General features: G+C 47.5%; 1 pseudogene; it reads left to right on the forward strand.

Moving 5' to 3' along the window:
- The window catches only part of LOC102487086 (60S ribosomal protein L10a-like), a 57,259-nt pseudogene extending 48,815 nt beyond the window's left edge, over positions 1-8,444 (forward strand).
- Positions 8,445-18,086: the final 9,642 nt, after the last annotated feature.

The raw sequence follows: 18,086 nt of genomic DNA on the forward strand, positions 1-18,086 counted from the left end.
CTTTCAACCATGGGTAGATCAACCAGACCACACATCAATAAGGAAAAGGAAGGGACCAGCAGTTGGCATAATGGCTATGTCGATGGACTCCCATGTGGTCGACTGTGGTTCGCTTCCCGGACCCGGTGGCTTAAACTCATGCCGGGACCCGTGCGTGCCCAAGATCCCAAGAGGAGAATGGAGGAGAAGGAATTGCAGCGTGGCCATCCCCCCTGAGGGGGGGAGGTGATTTCTCGCTTTCTGTCTCTCTGTTGCTCTCTTTCTGGCGAGCGCACGAGCCCTATAGGAAAAATCTCTCCAAAAAATAAATTAATTTTAAAAAATAAGGAAACAGAAGACTTGAATAATGCTACAAATCAATTGGCCCCTGCACACAGAACGCTCTACTGAATGACAACAGAATACACGATCTTCCTGAGCACGCCTGGAACACTCTCAGGGTATACTACGTAATATCCAAAACAAGGTTTAACCAATTTAGGAAGACTGAAGTCGTACCAAGTACCTTTTTATAACCATGATAGAATGGAATTATTAGGTTGTCAGGAAGGTCATGGCATTTTTTTTTATGTCTCTCTATGCAGAAATGGATCATGGCTTCCCGACAGCCCAAGAAAAATCAATAGCCAAAGGAAAATTGGAAAAATTCACAGAAGTGTGGAAATTAAACACGCTGTTTTTTAAGCCATATTTATGTCTTCTATGGATGAAAGAGAGAGAAAGCATAGCCCTGACGTGGTCTCAAGGCCGTACTCTACCCTAGCGTCAACCAGGCCTGGATCTGGGCCTGTGTGTGCCCAGGGATCTCAAGAACTCCAAGATGAGCCTTCCCGTGTGGGTCAGCCTCATGGAACATTGCATTTTATCGTCATGCCACTATCCAGCCCCAAATAACACGCTCTCACATAACTTATGGGCCAAATAAGAAATCACAAGAGAAAAAAATTTTTAAGAGGTTTTTGCTAGAGGATGAGTGTGCTTGCCAGACAGAGAGAGACAGAGAGACAGAAAGCGAGAAATCACCCCCCCCAGGGGGGATGGCCACACCGCAACCCCTTCTCCTCCATTCTCCTCTCAGGATCTTGGGCACGCACACACACACACCCGGCGTGAGTTTAAGCCACCGGGTCCAGGACGCGAACCGCAGTCTACTACGTGGGAGTCCAGCGACATAGCCATTACGCTAACTGCTGGTCCCCCACAAGAGAAGTTTTTAAATTGCTTGAGACAAATGAAAACAAAACCACCGATATCAGAAGTTAGGAGATACAGAGACAACACTGCTACGAGGGCTGCTTGTAGTGGTAAAGGCCTTTATCAAGAAGAGAGAAGGCGGGCCGGCCCCGGAGCTAAGAGAGCTGGGTCCCATGTGGCCAAAGGCAGTTAGAATCCTGGCCCAGTAGCCTGAAGAACACACTGGGTACATGTGTGTGCATGCCTAAAATCCCAACAGGACAGGAACGTGAAGGAGGAGGGGCTGCAGCATGATCAGTTCCCACGGGGAGGTGCTTTCTCTCTCTCTGTCTCTCTGTTTTGTTCCGATAGGCCCACATATCCTCCAGCAGTTGAAGGAAAAGAAAGAATAAGAACAAAGAAGCATGTAAGTAAGAGACCTAACTTCATACTTCCAAGAACAAAAATAAATCCTAACTTATCAGAAGAAAAGAAATAAAGATTAGCACAGAAATGTTAAATACATAATAGGAATAAATAAGAAAAATAACAAAGAATAGTTTTTTTTTTGAAAAGACTAACAAAATTGAAAATTCTTAGCTAGACTAAGAAAAAAAGAGAATACGCAAATAGCAAAAATCATAAAGGAAGAGGACATTACCACTGATGCCACAGAAATAGACAGGATTATAAGAGTGCTGTGGACAATGGCGTGCCGGACAAATGGGAGAGCTGAGAAGAAACGGGTCTGTTCCTAGAAATATACCCAAACGGACCCATAAGATACAGAAAATTCGGAGCAGACATGTAACTAGGAAGGAGATTGAATCATTCATCAAAAATGTCCCAAAAGAAAAAATCTGCACTAGATCACTTCACCGGGGAATTCTCCCAAACATATAAGGAAGAATTAATGCCTGTCCTTTTTTCTTTTTTCTTTTTTTTGAGACGTTTTTGCTATAGAGCACGTGCGCTCACCAGGAAGAGAGAGCCAGAGAGACAGAAAGCAAGAAATCACCCCCCGGGGGGATGGTCACGCCACAATCCCTTCTCCTCCATTCTCCTCCCGGGATCTTGGACACACACGCATACACGCCCAGTGTGAGTTTTAAACCACCGGGTCCAGGACGCGAACCACAGTCAGCTACATGGGAGTCCAGCGGCATAGCAATTACGCCAACTGCTGATCCTACGCCTGTCCTTTTTAAAACCTTTCAAAAAATTTAAAAAGACGGAATACTTCAAAATTCATGTTATGAAGCCAGCATTCCTTTGATACTTGATCCAGATAAAGCTACTATAATAAAATACAGTAACCCAAATGTCTATCAACAGAGGAGTGAATGAGGAAGCTACAGTATAGCCATACCTTGGAATGCTATTTGGTCACCAAAACAATGAAGTCCTAGGACACGCCACAGCACAAAGGAACCGCGAAAGGATGCCAAGTGGAAGAACACGGACACAAAAGGTCGGGTCCAGGACGCGAACCACAGTCAGCTACATGGGAGTCCAGCGGCATAGCAATTACGCCAACTGCTGATCCTACGCCTGTCCTTTTTAAAACCTTTCAAAAAATTTAAAAAGACGGAATACTTCAAAATTCATGTTATGAAGCCAGCATTCCTTTGATACTTGATCCAGATAAAGCTACTATAATAAAATACAGTAACCCAAATGTCTATCAACAGAGGAGTGAATGAGGAAGCTACAGTATAGCCATACCTTGGAATGCTATTTGGTCACCAAAACAATGAAGTCCTAGGACACGCCACAGCACAAAGGAACCGCGAAAGGATGCCAAGTGGAAGAACACGGACACAAAAGGTCACATAGCATAGGATACTGTTTATATGAAATATCTAGAATAGGCAAATCCATAAACAGACACAGATTGGTGGTTGCTCAGGGCTGGGAACATTTCCTTTTTATTTTTTAGCTGCCAGAGGGCATGTGTGCTCACTAGAGAGAGGAAGAGAGAGAGGACGAGGGGGAAAGCACCTTCAAATAGGGCAAGGTCATGCTGCAGTCCCCTCCGCTCCATTCCTCCACCCTGCTGGGCTCTGGGGCCTGAGGGCATGCATGCCTGGCATGTGTTTCAAGCCATTAGGGCCAGGACGCAAACCAAGGCCAGCCACGTGGAATCCAGCTCTCTTAACCACTAGGCATCAGGGTCAACCCCATAACTTTTCCTTAATTGCATGATTTTATGTAATTAACTAAAAAGAATCCTAATCTTGATTAGATTTTTCTTGACCAGTGTGCAAACTAACCAAAGTATATCCTTTGCATAATACAACTAGTGAGTTTATTAACTGCATAAAAAAACGGAACATCAAAACTATGTTGTTCTAGGGAACCAACAGTTAGCGTAACGGCTATGTTGCTGGACTCCCATGTAGTCAACCGTGGTTCGCATCCCGGACACGGTGGCTTAAAACTCACACCGGGCGCGTGTGCGTGCATGCCCAAGATCCTGAGAGGAGAATGGAGAAGGGATTGCAGCGTGACCATCCCCCCGGGGGGTGATTTCTCGCTTTCTGTCTCTATGTCTCCCTCTGTCTGGTGAGTGCACGCGCCCTATAGCGAAAACCTCTCCACAAAAACAAAACAAAACAAAACAAAACAAAAAAACTGTTGTTCTAGAAGAAAAAAGAAGCTCTGAGTTGAGGAGAGTAATAACTGCACCTTAATAACAATCAGCCTCCCAGGAGTCTCCATCTGTCTGGGTTCTGGTGAAAATTAGAGAGAGTTTTCCAGGACAGGAAGTCCTCTTTTATTTTGTAAGTAAATTTTAAACCCAAAGATAATTGCGTAATCTGACTCCTGTTATTTTAGGAGAAGTCTATTTGAGGCCAACATAGTAGGTCGTGAGTGAGGAATTAACGTGGAGTTTGAATTCATAAGTTTTTGTTTTTGTTTTTGTTGTTTTTGCTATAGGGTGCTGCACTTGCTTGAGAGACAGAGAGACAGAAAGTGAGAAATCACCCCCCAGGGGGGATGGCCATGTCACAATCCCTTCTCCTCCATTCTCTTCTCAGGATCTTGAGCGGAGGCCCAGGTCACAATCCCTTCTCCTCCATTCTCTTCTCAGGATCTTGAGCACGCACACACAAGCGCCCAGCATGAGTTTCAGGCCACCGGATGTGGGACTCGAACCTCAGTTGACTATGTGGGAGTCCAGCGACGTAAACGTTACGTCAGCTGCTGGTCCCAAGTTCCCAAGTATTGATCTGAGGAAAATTTGCTTGAGTTTAGTATTCTGGGGCTGATTTTTCTACACTTGGTCTAGTGTTGAGGAGTGAGGAGTGTTGGGGACGGGAAGCAGAAAATAAAGTATTATATAGTGCAAAACAGGCAAAGGTCCTAATGATGAAGTGTTTAATTCAAGAGCACAGATGGGAACTAGAAAGTGCCACTTGCTTACAATGAAGCTCAGGGAGGGATTTCTGGAGAACGGACAGATAAGCAGACTGAGAGCGAATGACGACGGGGTGAGCACGCGTGAGACTTGGGGTGGGAGCAGGGAGGGCCATAGTGCTCGGTGGGGAGACGGCTGCAGCATCTGCTTGTGCAGTTCTGAGAAAGGTGCCAAAGACCAACCTATGGATGCCTGGGGGCAATAGGAACTAGGATTGTGGCTGAAGGAGAAGTAATTTGGGGACTAGCAGATGGCGTATTGGTTACTTCCACGGAGGTGACTGCGGTTTGAGTGCCAGACCTGGTGGCTTAAAACTCATGCAGGTCGGGGGACCAGCAGTTAGTGTAATGGCTATGTCGCTGGACTGCCGTGTAGTTGACCACGGTTCCTCATGCAAGTCAGGACCGCAGTGAGCATGATGGTTGTGTCACTGGACTCCCATGTAGCCAACCACGGTTCAAGTCCTAGATCTGGTAGCTTAAACTCACGCCAGGCACACACAGCGTGCCCAAGATCCCAAGAGGAGAATGGAGGAGAAGGGATGGCGGCGTGGCCATCCCTCCTGGGGGGTGATTTCTCATTTTCTGTCTCTGTGGAGAGCACACACCCTATAGCAAAAACTTCTCAAAACAAAACAAAACAAAACTCATGCAGGTGAGTGTGTGCATGCCCAAAACCTCAAGGGGTAACTAGGAGAGGGGATTGCAGCATGAAAATCCCCCCCGGAGGGTGGCTTCTCGCTGTCTCTCAGGCAAGCACATGGACCCTATACCAAAATCTCTCAAAAGAAAGTAGTCTGCACTTGCTTTGGAGGGAGGTAATGGCTTTGAGATGAGATGTATTTCAGTTTAGGTTCCTGTAACACAGACGTGGAGACACATGCTCAGGAATAAAATCCACACCGAAGTTGCCGCTCTGCTATGTAGAGACCCTGGGGCGAGTGGGAGCCGCAGAAGAAAGGAATAAGATGACAGGGCATTGTTCAGCAAGAAGAAAGAGGGGCCGGTGGGTGGTGTGGTGGTTAAAGCACTGGATTTCGGGAATGGAGGAGAAGGGATTGCGGCATGGCCATCCTCCCTGGGGGGTGATTTCTCACTTTCTATCTCTCTGTCTCTCTCTGTCTGGTGAGCGCACACACCCTATAGCAAAAACCTCTTAAAAAAAAAAAGACTTATTAATGGGGACTCATCAGTGATTTTAGTAAGAAGATGGGTGAGGAGAATGTTAGGCCTAGGTAAGTTCTTTTTTTTTTTTTTTTTTTTTCTGAGAAGTTTTTGCTAAAGGGTGTGCACTTGCCAGAAAGAAAGAGACAGAGAGACAGAAAGCGAGAAATCACCCCCCAGAGGGGATGGCCATGCCACAATCCCTTCTCCTCCATTCTCCTCTCGGGATCTTGGGCACACATGCACATGTGCCCCGCGTGAGTTTTAAGTCACCAGGTCCGGGACTCGAACTGCAGTCGACTACATGGGAGTCCAGCGACATAGCCATTACGCCAACTGCTGGTCCCTAGGTAAGTTCTTTCTTAGTTTGATTTTGAATGGAGGAAAGACGAACATGAACCAGAGTGAAAAAAAGGTTCCGAGGAAATTTTTGTTTCAAAATAGAAGAGACTTAATGGGTTTAACTGGTGAGAGAATGGGAGGAGAAAAAATGGAGAGAATGCTGGTAAAATAAAAAATTTAGAGGTTTTTGGCATAGGGCACACATGCTTGCCAGAGGAAGAGACAGGGACAGTGAGAGTGAAAGTGAGAAGTCACCTCCCAGAGGACATGGCCAGCCACAACCCCTTCTCCTCCATTCTCCTCCTAGAATCTTGGGCACGCACGCACACGCGCCTGGTGTGATTTTCAAGCCACCAGGTCCAGACTCACACTGCGGTCGGCCATGGGGGAGTCAGCAACGCAAGCACTATCTCACCTGCTGGCCCCGGTAAAATGGATTTAGTTTATGATCAATAATACAAACTCTAAAGAAGGAGGACGCGGGATCAAATTAGACACATCAGGTATCGCCATAGGTAGAGATGGCTTTTCCATTTGTTTTTTTTTACTTAAGTAAAATTCACATAAAAATTCACCTTTTTAACTATTGGGGCATCAGAAAAGTCATGACGCATGTTTGCATAGAAAAACAGAAAAAAATGTCATGGTTTTTCTGATGCCCCAACATTTAAAAGTATACAATTCAGTCTTTTTTTTTTGGTCATTCACAAAATTGTGTAACCGTCACAAGTTTGTAATTCCAGAACATTCTCAGCAGCCAAAAGTAAAACGAACACTCACTAAGCAGACGCCCCGTCTCTTCTCCCCCCAGCACCACTGCTCTGGCCTGTCTCTGTGGAGCCCTCGTTCTGGAGATCTCGGTAACGGCATCTATCGCATTTGAGCTTTTGTGCCGGACTGCTTTCACCAGCATGTTTTCCAAGTTAACCCGTACCGTGGCCTGTGTAAGTGCTTCATGTTCTATGACTTAATTTGCTATAAATATATCATTTAAAGTGTTTCGTCTCTAACCCCCCCAAAAAAAAATTACAAGGCAAAGAAACAGAAAATTTGAGCTCTACACCAGGAAAAAAAAAAAAAAATCAGGAGCAAGCAAGTGGCATAATGGTTAAGACACTGGATTCCCACATGGTCAACCGCAGTTGAAACTCAAGCCGGGTGTGGGTACGTGTGTGCCCCCAAAACCTGGAAAAGAGAATAAAGGAGAAGGGATTGAGGCATGGCCATCTCCCTGGGGGATGATTTCTCACTTTCTGGTTCTCTGTCTCTCTGGTGAGCACATACGTCCTATAGCAAAAATCTTTCTAAAAAAAATTAAAGGGACCAGCAGTTAGCGTAATGGCTATGTCGCTGGACTCCCACGTGGTCGACCACAGTTTGCGTCCCAGACCCGGTGGCTTAAACTCACGCCGGGCGCGTGTGCGTGCGTGCCCAAGATCCCGAGAGGAGAATGGAGGAGAAGGGATTGCGGCGTGGCCATCCTCCCTGGGGGGTGATTTCTCGCTCTCTGTCTCGGTCTGGCGAGCGCACGTCCCCTATAGCAAAAACCTCTCAAATAAAAAAAAAAATTAAGTAAATAAATAGTCAGGCAAGAAAAATTACCTGGGAGAGTGACCAGATAATGGATTTAACAGAAAGACTTTAAGTGGTCATTATAAAAGTGCTCACACCTCTTTTCCGGGTTTCGCGGCGTGAAGCATCACCAGCAGCAAAGTCTCTGGTGACACCCTGTACCAGGCGGTGCGGGAAGTCCTGCACGGGAACCCGCGCAAGTGCCGGAAGTTTCTGGAAATGGTGGAGCTGCAGATCAGCCTGAAGAACTCTGACCCTCAGAAGGACAAGCGCTTCTCGGGCACCGTCAGGCTTAAGTCTACTCCCCGCCCCAAGTTTTCCGTGTGTGTCCTGGGGGACCAGCAGCACTGCGACGAGGCCAAGGCTGTGGATGTCCCCCCATGGACATCGAGGCGCTGAAGAAACTCAGCAAGAATAAGAAGCTGGCCTAGAAGCATGATGCCTTTTTGGCCTCAGAGTCTCTGATCAAGCAGATCCCACCAGTCCTGGGCGTGGGTCTAAATAAGGCCGGCCAGTTCCCTTCCCCGCTGACACACAATGAGAACATGGTGGCCAAAGTCCATGAGGTGAAGTCCACCGTCAAGTGCCAGATGTGTCTGGCTGTGGCCGTTGGCCATGTGCAGGTGACAGACGATGAGCTGGTGTACAATGCCCACGTGGCTGCTAACTTCCTGGTGTCGTTACTCAAGAGTTGGCAGAGTGTCCGGGCTTTGTACATCAAGGAACCATGGGAAAGCCCCAGATCTGTATTAATAAATCTTAATAAATTCTAGTGCCACCAAAAAAATAGAAAATTAAAAAAAATAAAAGTGCTCACGTAACTATAGGAAAACATGACTAAAGGAGTAAAAGAAGGGGGGACCAGCAGGTGTCATGGTGGTTAAGGTGCTGGACACTCCCACATGGCTGACCGTGGTTTGAGTCCCAGACCTGGTGGCTTGCTTTCTCACGTTCCCTCTCTTTCTCTCTGGTCAAATGAAAATAAATGAAAGAATAAATAAAATAAAATAAAATAATAATTTGAGGGGTTGGCATGTGATACAGTGGTTAAGGTGCTGGACTCCCAGGTGGCTGACCACGGTTCGAGTCCTCAGACCTGGCCGCTTGCTTTTTCATTTTCACTTTCTCTCTCTCTGTCTCTCTCTGGTCAAATTAATAATAATAATAATATGTCACGCAAGTAAAATAAATAATTCTTTTTAAAAAAATTCATTTGAAAGTATGTTTATCCTTCTTTGTTCTCTTAACTGATTTATGAAATAATTTTTAAATCAGTGACCTAAGTAAAAGATTGAAAACCATAAAACTCTTATAAGAAAACATAGGGAAGGGACCAGCAGTTAGCATAATGGCTATGTCACTAAACTCCCATGTAGCTGATCGCAGTTCGAGTCCCGGACCGGGTGGCTTAAACTCACACCGGGCGTGTGTGCGTGCGTGCCCAAGATCCCGCGAGAGGAGAATGGAGGAGAAGGGGTTGTGGTGTGGCCATCCCCCCTGGGAGGTGATTTCTTGCTTTCTGTCTCTATGTCTCTCTCTGTCTGTCTGGCAAGTGCACGCACCCTACAGCAAAAATCTCTCCAGAAAAAAAAAAAACATAGGGTAAATCTTCATGACTTTGTTTTTGGCAATAGCTTCTTATATGACACCACAAGCAGAAGCAACAACATGAAAAGTAGATAAATTGGACTCAAAATTTCACGCATCAATGAATACCATCAAGAAAGGGGACACATGGGACCATTGGGTGGTGTGGTGGTTGGAAAACTGGACTCCCACATGGTCGACTATGGTTCGAATGCTAGACCTGGTGGCTTGCTTTCTCACGGTCCCTCTCTCTCTCTGTGTCTCTTTCTGTTGAGCATGTGTGCCCTGTAGCTAATTAAAATAATAATAATGATAAATAACATTAAATAATTCTTTATAAAAAAGGAAGTGAAAATATAGTCTATGGAACAGGAGAAAATATTTTTCAATCATATATCTAATAAAGATCTAACGTCGATAATATATTAAGAACCCAATTCAACATCAAAAAGACAATCTGATTTAAAAATGTACAGACGGGGCCAGCAGTTGGTAGTTAAGGTTCTGAACTCCCACATGGCCACCTACAGTTCGAGTCCTGGACTTAGCAGCTTGAAAATCATGCTGGGTACAGGTGTGTGCATGCCCAAAGTCCCAGGAGGAGAATGTATCTCTCATTTCCCTCTCACTGTCTCTCTACCTCTCCAGTGACTGAGCACAAGTGCCCTATGGCAAGAACCTTCTCAAAAATGTTTTTAAATAAACATACAAATTCTCCCAAAGATGTACAAATGGCCAACAAGCCTTGAAAAGAGGCTCAACGTCGTATTCATGAGAGAAATGCAAATGAAAACTGCAGAGGTACTACTTTGCCGTCATTAGAACGGCCATGTGAAAGCTAGGCCCAGCCTGGCGGCACAGCGGGTAGCGGTCTGAACGCTGGTACTGGAGGCCACAGGGCTGACTTCAAGTCTGAATTACCAGGTCAGCCAGGAAACATCGGATGCGTGCATGGTGCATGTGTGCTCAGGATCCTACGAGCTAAAGGTCTGGGAGCGGGGGTTACAGCGTGGTGCGATCCTGTTGAGGGTCCTTTCTCTCTCTCTCCTCTGCAGCTATGTGCTCTCTATCATGAATAAAATAAATTTAAAAAGTAGAAAATAGCGGGACCAGCAGGTGGCGTAATGGCTATGTCGCTGAACTCCCATGTAGCTGACCACAGCTGGAGTCCTGGACCCGGTGGCTTAAACTCACGCCAGGCATGTGTAGGTGTGTGCCCGCCCAAGATTCCAATAGGAGAATGGGGGAGAAGGGATTGTGGCGTGGCCATCCTCCCTGGGGAGTGACTTCTCGCTTTCTATCTCTCTGTCTCTCTCTGTCTTTCTGGAGAGTGCATCCACCCTATAGGAAAACAAAAAACAAACAAACAAAAAAACCTCTCCAAAAAAGGAAGACTAGAAAATAGTGAGCGTTCCTAAGATTTGGGGAAGTTGGAGCCTTTGGGCATTGCTGGTGGGAACGTAAACTGCTGCAGCAACTGTGGTGGTCAGTAGGGCGGTCCCTCGAAAAATGAAGCATCAGGTGATGTGGTGGTGAAGGTGCTAGACTCCCACGTGACCAGCTGCCGTTTGAGTCCTGGGCCTGGTGGTGCGCACGTGCCCAAAATCCCACGAGGAGAATGGAGGAGAGGTCATGGTGGTGTGGCCACACCACAGCCGCTCAAACAGTACCGTGTGCACGGAAGTACTCCCAACACACAGACAGACGTGGAGACCACCAAGTTTACCTCCGGATGACTAGATAAACAAGATGTATGCTACAACGGCATGTTTTTCCGTCGTGAAAAACAAAGGAAGAGGAATTCTGACACGTGCTACAATGGCCGTGAGCCTGGGGAACGTGACGCTGAGTGAGACACGCCAGGCACCGCAGGACAGATACTGCGCGGTTCCATTTACGTGAGGTTCCCAGAGTAGTCGATCCATAAAACAACGACCTGGAACCGGGCACTGGCCGTGCTGGGACAATGACGCGGTTGGAGTGTCACTGGGCTGCACACTGGACAGTCGTTGACATGGTAAATCTTATGCATTTAAAACAAAATTGTTTTCAAGAATACCGGATGCATGAAGACTTGTAGTCCGTCACCGGGTCACAGGTAACGGTACAGGGCTGCAATGGGTCGAGAGCTCTGCTGCAACCCGATCTCTCACCGAGAGGGAGATGGGCCAGAGACATGGTCAGGCACAAGGCGGAAGGCGGGCGTTATGGCTTGAGGGCTAGTCCCCTCCAAAACGCATGTTGAAATGTCATTGTTGTGTAATAGTACGAAGAGGTGGAGGGCTGGCTCCACGGCACGGTGGTGACATACTGCTCAAACAGATAGCAGCTCCCATGGGGTGACCCCGCTTCAACTGCCCAGCCCGGTCAGCCTGAAACGTGCCTGGAGCACGCACGAGTGCCCAGGATCTGACGGGCCAGGGAAATGGGGCAAGAGGACCGTGGCATCGCCACACTCTGCAGGGCCTCATCTCTCCTCACACGCACTGTCTTGTGCACGTGCATGCACTCTGTGAATAGAGAAAAAAAGAGTTAATGAAGAAAGTGGTGAGAGCTTTAAGGGGTGATTAGGCCACGAGGGCTCCACTCTTAGAAACGTGCCACTGCCCAGTGTGGCGGGGTGATTACTGAGGGAGTGGATCCATGACGAAAGGGTGTGTTTACTCCCTTCTCTCTCTCTCACCCTTTTGCCTTCTGCCAAATGATCACACAGAGGTCCTCATCAGACCAGTGCCAGGCCTTGCCCTCGGACTTGCCAGGCCCCAGGTCTGTGAGGAAAGAGATTTCTGCCTAATGGAAGGAACCCTGTTAACACAGAGTACCATGGCATGGTATTCTATTCTAACCACACAGAACAGACTGGGTGGAGTCTGACCACCTGTTTCTTTAAAAACAGAAGTTTTGGGGTCAGCAGGTGGCATGGCGGTTAAGGGTGCTGGACTCCCACATGGCCACCTGTGGTTTGAGTCCCAGACCTGATGGCTTGCTTTCTCACTTTTTCTCACTTTTTTTTTTTCTCTCTCTCTCTGGTTAAATAAGAAGAAGGAGAGGAGGAGGAAGAAGAATAAGAATAAGAAATAAAATCAAATAATTCTTTTTTAAAAAATTGTCCTTGCAGAGTAAAACTGTGTCTGTAGGTCCTAGAGAGGTCGAAAATGAAGACGAATGATAAATCTTTTGTCATGACAGAGAAGGGGGCTTCCAGGGCAGCCAGCCGAATTCTTTGCTGAGACCTGAGGGTGCCCCAGGGCTGCAGGCTTCTCGGCTGACCTGGTGAACTAGCCCTGTAGCTATTAGTTCATAAAGAAAGTCTTGATGTATTTTTCTGTTTTTCCATGCAAAAATGCATCACGACTTCCCCAACAACCCTCCTGAGCCCAGCCAGCAGATCTGGAGGGCTGCCATGGACGGTGGCGTTTGAAGCCCTGCCCTTCAAGCAGGTGAGCCTGACCCTCTAGAAGCTGTGGCCAGTGCGGCCTGACCTTCCCAGTCCTCGGCAGCAACGCCCGCCTGCTCATTCCTCTGCTTCGCTCGCACCGGGAAGACGTGGGCAGGGCCCAGTGCAGTGGGGCTGGTCCTGGTCAGGGGCAGCCCTCTTACAGCGTCTGAATTAATTTGGCCAGCAGGTGGCACGGAGGTTAAGGCACTGGATTCCACATGGCCAACTCCAGTTGGAGTCCCAGACTCAGCGAAGGAAAATCACACCAAGTGAGCGTGCGTACGTGCCCAAAATCCCGGGAGGAAAGTGGAGAAAGGATTATAGGCCATCCCTCCTGGGGGGTGTTCTCGCTTTCCTTCCGTGTCTCTCTCTGTCTCTCTCCAGCAAGTACACACACCTTACGGCAAAAATCTGACAACAACAACAAAAAACAGTAAGTCCTAGTTTATGTTTTTTATTATGGTTTCAGACTGGCGTCCTCGTAGATTAAGATCAGAAGAGCATGTGGTGTAGTCGCTCCGAGATTCACCTTTTCTGTTTTCCCTTCTGTTGTGGGACGAGTTGTTGAACCAGCTCCTGTGACGATGGCTGTGCAGTGGCCTTTAGAACCCTGGGCCGAATGTAAAATGGGTCAACCCGACACGCGGCTCTGAGTGCTTGCAAGGGTTCTCAGGCCAGGAGGTTCCATAGTCCAGTCGGGTCTGTTTGAGAGTGAGAGTCGGGTCCTTTTCTCTGAGCTTGGTCTCTGGCCTCTCTGTCTGCCCTGCGCGACGAGAATTGCTACAGCGTCAACCCCACCCCCCAGAGCAGAGCAGATTCAGCCTCGCTGACTGTCCGTCACCGTTCCATTTAATGCACTTGATGGTTTGCTGGGCCTTCGGGAGAGAGGTCGTGTCTGGTGTCGTCTATGACTTTTGCGAAGGTTAGTGATGCATTTAAAACACCTCTGTGGGTTGTTTAATTTTCCTCCTGAGAACTGCACTTCGTAGAGCTTGCATGAAAACGGAATCAATGATTCCTTCTGAAAGTGTTCTGGAATAACTTGTGGGTTTTTTTTTTTTTTTTGGCAGAGGTTTTTTTTCGCTATAGGGCGCGTGCGCTTGCCAGACAGACAGAGAGAGACAGAGAGACAGAAAGCGAGAAATCACCCCCCAGGGGGGATGGTCACGCCGCAATCCCTTCTCCTCCATTCTCCTCTCGGGACCATTCTCCTCCCAGGATCTTGGGCACGCACACACACGTGCCTGGCGTGAGTTCTAAGCCACCGGGTCCGGGATGCGAACCGCGGTCGACTACGTGGGAGTCCAGCAACATAGCCATTACGCTAACTGCTGGTTCCCTTCCTAATTCTCGAAGTTCAATCTGAGCACTCAGAGGCGTGAAGGAGGAGGTGATCTGCAGTCTCTCTGCCGTTCAGTTTTTCTCCCCTGTGTTTCAGAGAGGTACCCTACCACTCACGAATGGGGTCTGGAGGGTGAAGTCTCAGCAGAAAATCTTCAGTTTCAGTCCCTGAAAGTAACTTTTCACAGCTCAGGTTCAGTAGGCATTTCCAAAATCCTACACTCTTTAAAGGAAATCAACATCTTAGATCCTGCAACATAAACTGACAATTTCAGTATAAGGTGCTGGAATCCCACCTGGTCAACTGCAGTTCGAGTTCTGGACTCAGTGGCTTGGAAATCACCCCAGATGTGCGTGCGCACATGCTCAGAAGCCCGAGAGGAGAGTGGAGGCGAAGGAGCTGTGGTACGGCCATCTCCCACCCGGGAGGGGACTTCTCACTTGCTCTCTCACTGTTTTCCTCTGTCTCTTGGGTGACTGCAAACTCCCAAAGGCAAGAGCCTTTAGAAAAACAAAACAAAACAAACACAAAAACAAAACTGACAATGTCTAGCATCCAATTAAAAATCCATAGTAAAACACCGACAGGTGGCAACGCCGTTGGAGCTGGTGAATCCCACATGGCTGACGGAGCAGTTTGGGTCCCAGACCCAGTGGCTTGAAAACCACTCTGGGTGTGTGCATATGCATACCCCAAATCCCGAGAGATGAAATGGAGGAGAAGGGATTTTCACGTGGCCATCACCCCCGGGGAGTGATTTATCACTCTTCTCTCTGTTTCTCTCTCTCTCTCTCTCTAGCGAGTGTATGTGCCCTAGGGCAAAAACCTAAACAAAAATTTTTTTAATTGAAGAAAAACCTCACACCAATCCACATCAATAATTCCTTTAAATGGAAATGGCCAATTTAATTGAAGAAAAAACTCACACCAATGCACATCAATAATTCCTTTAAATGGAAATGGCCTAAATACTGTGAACGGAAGGCAGATATCATCAAACCGAGTAAAAAAGCAAGACTCAAAACACACTATGAAATTCATTTTACATGTGAAGACACAGATGGTTCAAAGTAAAAGAATGAAAAAAAATGTATATATCACAAAACTACTACGTTAAACAAACCAGGAGTAGCTCTATTACTATCAAAGTAAATTTCACAAGGACTATTAGCAGAGAAGAATTTCATGATACTTCATTCAGAAGGAAGACAGGACGTACTTACACATGGCTATGAGAACGTCTTCTAAAAGTTCATGGAAAACAAAAACTGCATGGATTTAAGATTTTTACATTAAAATAAACTCATACTTTAGTGCCATTTTTCTACCGACTTCTTGAAATTGCCCATACACCTAAAAAATAGAATTTCAAAACACGCAAAGCAAACGCTGAGAGAAGTGCAAGGCGAAGTGGAGAAATCCACAATTACACTTGGTGATTGCAACACTCTCTTCAGTAATTAATAACCGAGAGACATACAATAAGTACGGCGTTGGCAACTCTGTCGACCACACTGACCTAATTACTATGTTCTAAAGACTCCACCCAACAATAGAGTCCTTTTCAACTGTGGCTTTTTCTCCACATGGAGAGAAGCCTCTCAGAGAGGAACAAAATGTTCTTGTTTTCTCCCGATTCCCCTCTAAACCCACTGGGTGAGACCTGTGTGATTTAAAGGCTGCTGCCCTGGTTGTTTTCTTTTTTGGAGAGGTTTTTGGTATAGGGCGCATGCGCTTGCCAGACAGGCAGAGAGACAGAGAGACAGAAAGTAAGAAATTGCCCCTTTGGGGGATGGCCATGCCAGAATCCCTTCTCCTCCATTCTCGGGATCCTGGGCACGCGCACGCACACACACATGTCAAGTGTGAGTTTAAGCCACCAGGTCTGGGACTTGAACCACGGTGTGACTACATGGGAGTCCAGCGACATAGCCATTACGCCAACTGCTGGTCCCACCCTGTTTTTGTTTTATTTTAATTTGGAGAAATTTTTGTTATTGGGTGTGGTGTGTGCTCTCCAGAGAGACAGAGACAGAGACAGAAAGTGATAAATCACTCTCCCAGGGAGGATGGCCATGCCACAATCCTTTCTCCTCTGTTCTTTCAGGGTTGGGAGCATGTGTACACATACATCCAGTGTGAGTTTTAAGCCACCAGGTCCAGGACTCAAAATGGGTTGATTATCTGGGAATTCAGTTATGCCATCTTCTGGTCCCTGCAAGAAATCACCCCATGGTGGGGGAGGGAGGGTGACCATGCCTCAATCCGTTCTCCTCTCAGGATTTTGGGCATGAACACGCACACACCCAGCATGTGTTTCAAGCTGCTGGATCCAGGACTCAAACCGTGGTTGACCATGTGGGAGTCCAGCATCTTAACCCCTACACCACCTGCCGGCTCCTCTCCTGCTATTTTCTTTGATCATTTACAAGCAATCTGGGGAAGTATGTCCCACCAGGAGGTCAAGATGAAGATGGTGTGCCGATGGCCTCAGAAACCGAAGCGCCATGATGGAGGCTGTGCCGAGTCAGAATTCCTTGCCTTGCAGGGACTCAGGCCTCACTAGTCCAATGACTATATTGCTAAACCAAGGTTAAATATTTTGGGCGTTTGCTTCAAAGGCGACAAAGTGTTATAATTTAAGAGTTAGCCAATTTTGCAGATGACATGACCTACAACTACAAAACATCTTAGCTAATTCGGGGACGAGCAGGATATTTTCCGCCCTGCATTCCAGCGTTTGCAGCACAGACACAGCCTCTGACCCAGCGCTTACACAAGACCCCAGACCCCCGGGTTTCTAGCATCTGAAGACATGTCGGGGTAAGTGAAACTGACCGCAGTCTCTCCGCAAGTTGCAAGGATTCCCAATTTTGAAAAACCTTTCCCCATAGTTTGCCATGAAAATAAAGGCACCACTACCAGAATCTAATTCAAAATATGGTATTGGAGGATGGACCGATGACATGTTTCTCGGTTCTTCTGGACGCCTGGATTCCCGGGCGCCGTGGGAGGGGCAGCCACGTTTGCTGAAAGGGCTCTAGCCCTGTCTGTGGGTCTTGTCAGAGGGATGATAAACCAAACTGCTTTTCCCGCTCTCACCCTCACCACGCAACACACTCCACTCCAGACACCAGATGAGTGGGGGGGCCCCCACATATACACTCAGCAGTTCCGAGTGGGCACGGACTGGGGGCCCTGCACCTCTGCCACCCTGTCAGACCACACAGACCACACAGGGTAGGGGCGCAGTCCCGCAACACTGCCCCCACCTCCATGCCTATTTCGAGAAGGAGATGGTCACCAGTTCTGCCGACTGGCAGGTCTGGTTAATTCGCCAGGTGACTCAGAGAACGCAGGGGACCACTTAGGTTTACCAGTCTACCGTATTAATAGAGGTGACTTCGTGAAATGAGAAGAATAAATCAAGAGCCCCTTTGTTCAAAGTGGGTCCGAGAGGCCATTAGGGAAACTGAACTCAGGCATGTAGAAGTTGAAAGCCTTGGGGCCAGCAGGTGGCATGGCGGTTAAAGTGCTGGACTCCCACATGGCCAACTGTGGTTTGAGTGCCAGACCCAGTGACTTGAGAATCATGCCAGGCACAGAACCAGCAGTTGACATAAGTTGTCACTGGACTCCCCCGTAGTCAACTGCAGTTCGAGTCCCAGACCTGGTAGCTTAAAACTCATACCGGGGGAACCAGCAGTTAGCGTAATGGCTATATCGCTGGACTCCCATGTAGTTGACCATGGTTCGCGTCCTGGACCTGGTGGCTTAAAACTCACGCCGGGTGCGTGTGCGTGCGTGCCCAAGATCCCGAGAGGAGAATGAAGGAGAAGGGATTGTGGCGTGGCCATTACCCCTGGGGGTGATTTCTCACTTTCTGTCTCTCTGTCTCTCTCTGTCTGGCGAGCACACACGCCCTATAGCAAAAACCTCTCCAAAAAAAAAAAATCAGCAAGCCAAGTATTCATAGCAGTTCCCGGGGCTGCCATTCTCAGTTCAGGACTTCAGATACATTTCATCTACATTCTTTTTTTTTTTTTT

The sequence above is a fragment of the Tupaia chinensis genome, unplaced genomic scaffold, assembly GCF_000334495.1.
Source record: "Tupaia chinensis unplaced genomic scaffold, TupChi_1.0 Scaffold138725_1, whole genome shotgun sequence".
NCBI classification, from domain to species: Eukaryota; Metazoa; Chordata; class Mammalia; order Scandentia; family Tupaiidae; genus Tupaia; species Tupaia belangeri.